Source organism: Nylanderia fulva, unplaced genomic scaffold (assembly GCF_048542155.1).
Source record: "Nylanderia fulva isolate GAGA-0341 unplaced genomic scaffold, ASM4854215v1 Scaffold2, whole genome shotgun sequence".
In the NCBI taxonomy this organism is placed as follows: Eukaryota; Metazoa; Arthropoda; class Insecta; order Hymenoptera; family Formicidae; genus Nylanderia; species Nylanderia fulva.
Window position 1 is genome coordinate 4,646,381 of NW_028190263.1, and position 7,760 is coordinate 4,654,140.

Below are 7,760 nucleotides of genomic sequence, written 5' to 3' on the forward strand. Positions count from 1 at the left end.
ATCTCGAAAAACGCGCGCTATAACAGTTTTGTTATTTTCAAGTTGGAGGATACAATGCGCGCGATCCTGTTTAAGAGTCGCCGAAAAGATCTCCGGCGGTCCTTCTATCTCAACCCCCCCGTTTCCCACCCTTTTCCACGATGCTGCGCGAGTGAACGGAGGTCCTATTTCCGGCCGATATTTAAATCCGACGAGGACCGAATCCGCTCGACCTCAACCGAAGCGTTCGGTCCGGCTGTCACATTCGCGGTGTGCCAAATGCTCGCCTCTCGCGTGGCGACGACGGCGGCGGCGTGACGCGTTAAATGAAAATGGCAACGCGCCGGTACGCCACGCGGCCTCAACGGGGTACGTATACGGTAGCGCACACAAAATTCTCCTACTTTATCCAATCTGAAATAACATCAGCACACACGGGACAATGAGCGACTATGTGGGGACTTGCAAGCATTCGGCCAACATAACGCGAGGATCACTCTATGGTGTTGACATGTACGTACAATTCTATAAACATCTATGTACATAACAGATCACTGACGCACAGAGATATAATTTATGCGTTTTATTACAGATAGATGAGATTGAATCTTAGGATGTCATATTGAAAAGATTTCAATGAATATCTTGAAAGAGCTCACAATGTAAGTATATGTGTCTACTTTTACTTTTTAATTTTCTAAATCTTATTATCAGAAATTTAAATTTCCTTTACTTTAAATTTAATTTATCAATATTATTTTTGTATGTTTGTTACATTATTACAATAGTTTTTCTATGAGATACTATTGCTCACACAATATATTCAGGTTTTGTTTTAAAATATTAAATTTAAAATTTTATAGAAGAGTTCTGTGCAAAATCATATGTAAATGAAAAATTTTCTCACTATGTAAAATTTATAGTTTATTACATAATTTGACTGTTCTAAATGTTTTTTTTTTAATTGAAGAATTATGATTCGACTAAATCTAAAAAATAAAGTTTCTATAAAATAGCATGGTTTCTTTTTAAATTTTCTAATTAAAAAGCAGAAAAAGTAATATGTATGTTTATTTTGTACAAATTGTATTTCCATCGTAATTAAAGACAGCTTGTATACATATGTACATATATTGTTTTTTCAGTCATATAAATTTTATAAATTCGTATAATATTTGTTTGTATATTTGTTGGATAAATAATATTCTTGATAAACTGTGATAAATAAGCAAATTTTGACTACTGTTTCCCTAATTTTTTATATAGGGAAATGTAAGAGCATTCATTGTTGTTATCTTTACAGATATTTTCAATTTGCAAGCAGATGACAGCAGCAGTTTAGAATACACATGGAACCTTCAAGATAATCCAATAAAGTAAAATATCTTTCGGACGAAGCAATTTTTATTGCATTTATTGTCTTAAAAATTTGCTGCAAAACTGTATTAATAAAAGAATATTGTGAGAAAAAAACATGTAGAGCATATTTTGTTTATGCTAATACAACCATTCTGCTCAAGTCTTATGTATATTCAATCATCATAATCAAGCTGAATAATTCAGTTAATTCTTTAAATAGTCATCGCATTTAACTTGTATGATATACTGTATCTTAAAAATGAGAAAAAGTTAACTTCTTTTTATGTAAAAAATTCGTTCTTTATTATTGTTTTGTCTAATTACTTTGAAGTAATTTCTATGTATATAAACATATGTATATGTAAAATTATATAAATAGAATAAGTCCAGCATATTTATTTAACTGCTTGATTATATCATCTTTCTGCAAAACAATGCTCCGTTCGCGTGTGATAATAATTTTTACAATTATCCTACTTTTTAATTTATCGCGCCTATTATAATAAATAAATAATAACACGCGCAATATATATCGAATGTAATAATAAAATTCCTGCTTGTACTGTGAGATTAAATTATAAGTTTATATGTCGATAGGTATATTATGTTTGAATTAAACACCAAGTCTAAAATGTGTGAAATTTATATTAAAGCTTTTGATCTTTTATTACGGCCATTGGATTTTATAAATGATTAATATTCACAATCATCTATTAGTAACATTTTCATAAATCTTTGTATTTACATCAAATAATTGCGACATAATATAAGAAAATGAAATTGATTTCGACGTGTAGAAAAATATTCACATATGAATATTTCGTTAGATATCATTATCCAATATGGCTGCAATGAGAGATTAAGAGAGCCTAGATAAAAATTCTCATCTCTTTGAAATAAACAATAAAATCTTGTATACATGGTATTAGAAAAATCTCTAGTTTTGAATTTGTCGTTTTATTATTTCTGGCAAGTAAACGGCATTAAAATTGATGTTTCTCATTAGCGATGAGGTTCTTGGCACTGTGACCCCCGGGGCCATCTCGATATTAAAGTCGGCCCTGCTTCTTGGTTTGGCAAATTGACATTTTTCGAAATTGACAGATATCGATCGATATTTTCGAGCTAGCGCTATTTCTCGTATCTCGCGTCATTAGAATTGTGAATAATTATCCGATTTTTGCTACGATTAATATTACAAGTTTTTATTATATTACGGCGCTGCAGTCGCACGGATGCAACGCCAGTCAATGTCGAACAAAGTCGAGAATTTATCGCGGACTGCTCTCTCAGTTATAACGTACGTAACGTCAGCTAATATTCGTCGCGCGTTTGTATTTTTGTATAAATTTTACATCCAAAGGGGGAAAGGGGGAGGCGGACGAACGTGGCCGAAAATATCCGAGATTTTTAATCCGTTGTATCCATCGTGCGTCGAACGCGCTTCCCTCCTCGTCATCCCCCCTTAGCAACATTCTATTCGCTCGCACGTTGAGTTCCTCTCTATATATCGTCCCTATCCACCTCGCCATCGCGCCACAACTTCGGGGAACATCGGACAAGCTCGTACGACGTCGACCCTGACTTTTGTTGCGCGCTTTGTAGAACGTATAAACGGATGAGGCTTTTTCCGAGACCGGCAACGCGTGCTACCTTGTGCGCAGGATGCAAACGAGAATAAGTTGAAGTCAAACCCGACGAGAGGCGCGATTTTCTCTCCGTTGAATGATTTCAATTCAGCGATATACCGAACACAATTTACCCCCTCGGAATTCTAATTCGACATACAGTAACGATATAGAGAATCGACGTGGAGAAAGTTGAGCGTGATCTCGATGCGCGGAAAGAGAGATATACGTTCGTCATAATGATCGAGTCCTCCAGGATTCGTCATTCATTCTCTCTCTCTCTCTCTCTCTCTACATAGGAAATATAGCGAGAGCCCCGCCGTCATCGCGGGCTGCATCTCTCACGGTTATACCCGCGTAGACTCTCGGTCCCCGATGCTAGCGCGATCGATACGACGACCATCCCCCGTCGTCAGCCCGGCCGATTTTTTTCCATTCGACCCTCGCGCCTGCGCGCTCCCCAACGCGGTCTCCCCTTTCCGATTCCGAGCGAGCGGCGAGAGTCGGAGGAGGGTACGCGCCGCCACCCGGCGAAGCGGGACCGAGCGAACGGGCGAGCGAGCGAGCGAGCGAGTCGAGTCGAGGCGAAGCTTCGCTTCGTGGCGAGAGATGGGACGGGACGGCGGGGAACGCGGGGTCGAGCGGGGCGCGCCTTTATTATAGCCGCGCGCTTCTGCCATACCCCCGGCGCTCGAGCCAGAAACTCGGCGCTGCCAGGGATCGCCAATACCAATTTTGGAACGCGCCAACGTCGACCGAAATTCACAAACGAGATCTCGGAATTAGCAGGGAAAATGTGGGACCGCGCGCGGCTCGATCGATCTCTCGAAAAATATCAGGAGGGCAGCAGGAGCGAGATTAAATGTATTTATGTACATTACGTCGGGGGGGAGGCAGAGGGGAGGGAGGCGAGAGGGATGATGGTGGCGGTATAAGGGGAGGGAAAGGGGATGACGCATTACGCGCGGAACGAGCGGGCGGGTAATTTAACGAGAGGCGCCGTATTATTTTCGAATGGGACGTAAGGACGCTCTCCACGAGAGAGCTACCGGCGTTCTCCGCCCGCGTCTTGCGCTTTGCGAGAGCACCGTGGAAAATGAATCTAACGAGTACCTAGCTAGACTTTTGACATTTTCTGCAAATTATTCGACGCGCAGCTCCCCCTTACAAAGAATCTCTCCCCCGGACGACGACTTCTCGACGTCTTTCAGCGATGGAAGATCGTTTGATAAATGCATTCTTATTTTCTGCATTCATCTTTTCGTCGATTTTTTCGAATCTTTATTCGGTCGAATATAATATAATATATAAATAATATGATTTTTAAATAAGACAACCTGGTCTCTCCTTAGATATTATATATATATTTGTGAAATATAATTATTGTAGTAAACAGTAAAATGGAACGGATATTCTAAAACCGTACATCTATTTATATTTGTTTTGTTTTACCGGTTCGATATTCTCGAAGAGATGATTTAGACTGGTACCGATAAAGGGGAGAAGAAAATTTGGTTTCATACTGTTGGTGTTGATCCTAACGTGCGCTGCATTCGACATCAATCTCGATAAACTAAAGGTACGATTATATACTTTCTCGTGATGAAAAACAATTCTGCATAATCTTAATGAATATTATAATCTCTCGCCACGCGTAGATATGAAAATATACAGCAAAAGCCCGCGGAGATAATACAATATGCACGTGCACATATACTTTTTAAAAGAGAAAAAATTTTTAACTATCAGAATATTTAGTGATATTTTTTTCTTTATTATTATTATTATTATTATTATATCAAAGAGAGAGAGAGAGAAAGAGAGAGAGAGACTCGATAACTGAATTAAAAATCGAAATTTCAATATCGCATTGTTTTTTTGGTCACGGAGAAACGACGCGCTCGTTCGTTTTTGTACGTTATTATTTGCTGACAACGATTGCAATGCGCAGCGAATTGTTGGAATTTATTACATCGAAGTTGATCTCGTTTTTCGTTGTTAAAGGTATTTCACATAAATATGCAAGCATTTTCGTCCCAGTTACTTAGCGCCACACTAATGGCGGGCGAATGGAATTGGAGGGTGAATCGGATTGAACTCGAGGACTTCTCGGAGAAAGTATAGTGATTTGTTAGAAATGTAACGTGACGATCATGAAAGTTAATAAATATAATAAATGATACTGACTTGGTGCATGAGTTTTTAATTTAAAATCACGCGTACGTCTGCCGTAAATATTTCGAAAATGTTTCCTCACACGTTGTGATCGATATTCACATCTCTTGCGTTTCACATTATCAAATATTTCGCGGATGATTAATAAATGTATATGATTGGCAATCAAATGACTGCGCTAAAGTGACGAGAAAGAATATCGACGATATTAAATTAAATGCGATTCTTTGCTTGATAGGATTTTTTATGAATTTAGAAGAGCATGCATAAAACTTGTAAGTTAATGTGTAACATAACTTGTAACGAAATATCTAGCTTGTTTCATTAAATGATAAAACTAGAAAAATTTTCACATATAGGTAAGCATAGATAATCGATTTCTGCAAATTTACGCTAATGAGAGAGAACTCAAGTTCCCTCTTATATTGGTCATAATTACCAGATAAAATATACATGATTGCAAAAGCGACGCATAGCGCATTATCGAAATTATCACCTAATTATTCTCATAATCTTAGCGTCGTATGGCATTACATTTATATACATATATATAAAATTCAATTTTTTCATAAGAACAAAATATTCCATATATTTTCTTTTTATATACATTCTTTGATATACTATTTGACTATTAAGAGAATATGTAAACAGATAGAGTAAGATTTTATCTAAAGCTCAAATGTTTAATAGATTTAATAAATAAATATATTGTTCCCTCTAATCAATGTTTCTAATTTAATACTGAGTCTTTGAATGATTTCTATCGAATAACTATATTTTTAGAAATGTCGTAAATCTTTAAAACTCACGATTCGTAAAAGTTCGTAAAAGTCTTACGCAAGAACATAGAATAATAATAATTCGGGAATACAGGACAACCTGACCGCACGTTTCCATTTTTGCTCGGTCGAGAATCGATCGGCGATTCGACTCGCGGTGTTGCGCTGTACACGCGGGAAATATTAACGTGCTTTGTCAAGATTTTAACGCGGCGATCGATCGACTCGGAGTTCATCAGCGGTGCGATATATGTATGTGTGTATATATATATATATATATATATATATATGTGTGTGTGTGTGTGTATACATATATGAACGTATGTATATATGCGCTCAATTACAGAAAGTCGAATTCTCGTCGTTTCGCGGTCGAAATTCGGCCCGATCTGTTCTCCGGGCGTATATATTAAGCATGCTACAAAATAATACATGGCCATGCTGATGTCCATGCAGCTGCAACTGGCCGTGCAAGCTGAACGCGTAGCGGTGAATCAGGAGCTCCTTGTCTCGCCCATCCTCCCTTCTCTCTCTTTCCCTACCACCCTCTGCTTTGCCATTTCTCTCTCTCTCTCTCTCTCGCTCAACCTCCCGTTTCTCCTCTCGCGTTCACCCGACTGACTAGCTCACGCGCGCGCGCGCGCGCGCTTCCCTCCGTTTCTCCCCGCTTCTGAGTTATATTTAGGTGAACTCTGGTATTATCCGACGGGCTGACGGACGTACGAGCGGATGGACGTACGGACGGATGTACGAACGGACCCGTCGTACCAACTGGAACCAGAGGGCTTTTACTATCCTGTCCGTTACGTCTGACGGCCCGCGCGACACGGTAGCTCGCGGGTCCAGTTCGATGGATCGATATACGTCGACATCCGGCCGGCGCGACCGGCTGGACAATTCGCGAATCTATTTCTCGCTATGGCGATCGACCGGTTGAAATCGGCGGCAAATGCTGAACCTTCGAGCGATCAGCGTTCGGAAACTCGCCGGAAAAATAACGCGGTAGTTGCAGACTCGGGGAAGAGGTTATCGCATCGGTTTAATGAAATTCCTGAGAACATGTTCGATTTCTCAGAATCTCTTATTTTTTCTATTTAATTTTGTATTTGTTATATTTGTATGTATATATATATATATATATATATATATATGTGTGTGTGTGTGTGTGTGTGTGTGTCTATGTCATATTTAATTATATGTAAATTTAATTTGATTATTTAGAATATTTTTTGTTTATGCATATCTAATAATATTATTATAAGAATGAGTTCTGCTATATTGTATATTATACTATTATACTATTCTAATAAATAACGTACACACAAATAATATATAACATGTAATACATGTATACTCTATTCTACAATGATATTTAATTAAAATATGCACAAAATAATTCTCTCTCTCTCCCTCTTTCCTTCTTTAACAACTTTCATATTATTTAATAAACATTGTAAATTAAAATAATGCAAGTAAAAAAATTATAAAATTATTAGTATATCTTGATATTCTTGTTACAAATAATTGTTTTAAATTATTTTAAAAATGTATACTAAAGTAAAACGAAAAACCTGGGACAGCTAAACATATACGTTCGTCTAGAATGCAATTGGTGCAAGAACAAATACAGATAAGAACAAGAGAAAAGAGAATGGGGAGGAGCAGCGCGAAGGATGGCGATGAAAAACAGACCGGGCGATACAGATTATACAAATTGGAAGGATATTTCGCGCGATTTTGGCGGCAAGTAAACGCGCGCGCTGCATATTCCGAGATTCGACACAGTATTTCGCGATTTCTATTTTATTTATCGCTCAACGTTTATAGAACAACGTGTAAC

General features: G+C 38.0%; 2 long non-coding RNA genes across 2 annotated transcripts; both read left to right on the forward strand.

The window, feature by feature from the left end:
• The first annotated feature begins 201 nt into the window (after window positions 1-201).
• Window positions 202-1,983, forward strand: LOC114943000 (uncharacterized). The gene is made up of 3 exons (XR_003821923.2): window positions 202-492; window positions 572-641; window positions 1,283-1,983. It is a non-coding gene; the product is annotated as an uncharacterized LOC114943000 (long non-coding RNA).
• Window positions 1,984-4,433: 2,450 nt separating this feature from the next.
• Window positions 4,434-5,148, forward strand: LOC114943002 (uncharacterized). The gene is made up of 2 exons (XR_003821925.1): window positions 4,434-4,545; window positions 4,971-5,148. It is a non-coding gene; the product is annotated as an uncharacterized LOC114943002 (long non-coding RNA).
• The last annotated feature ends 2,612 nt before the right edge of the window (window positions 5,149-7,760 follow it).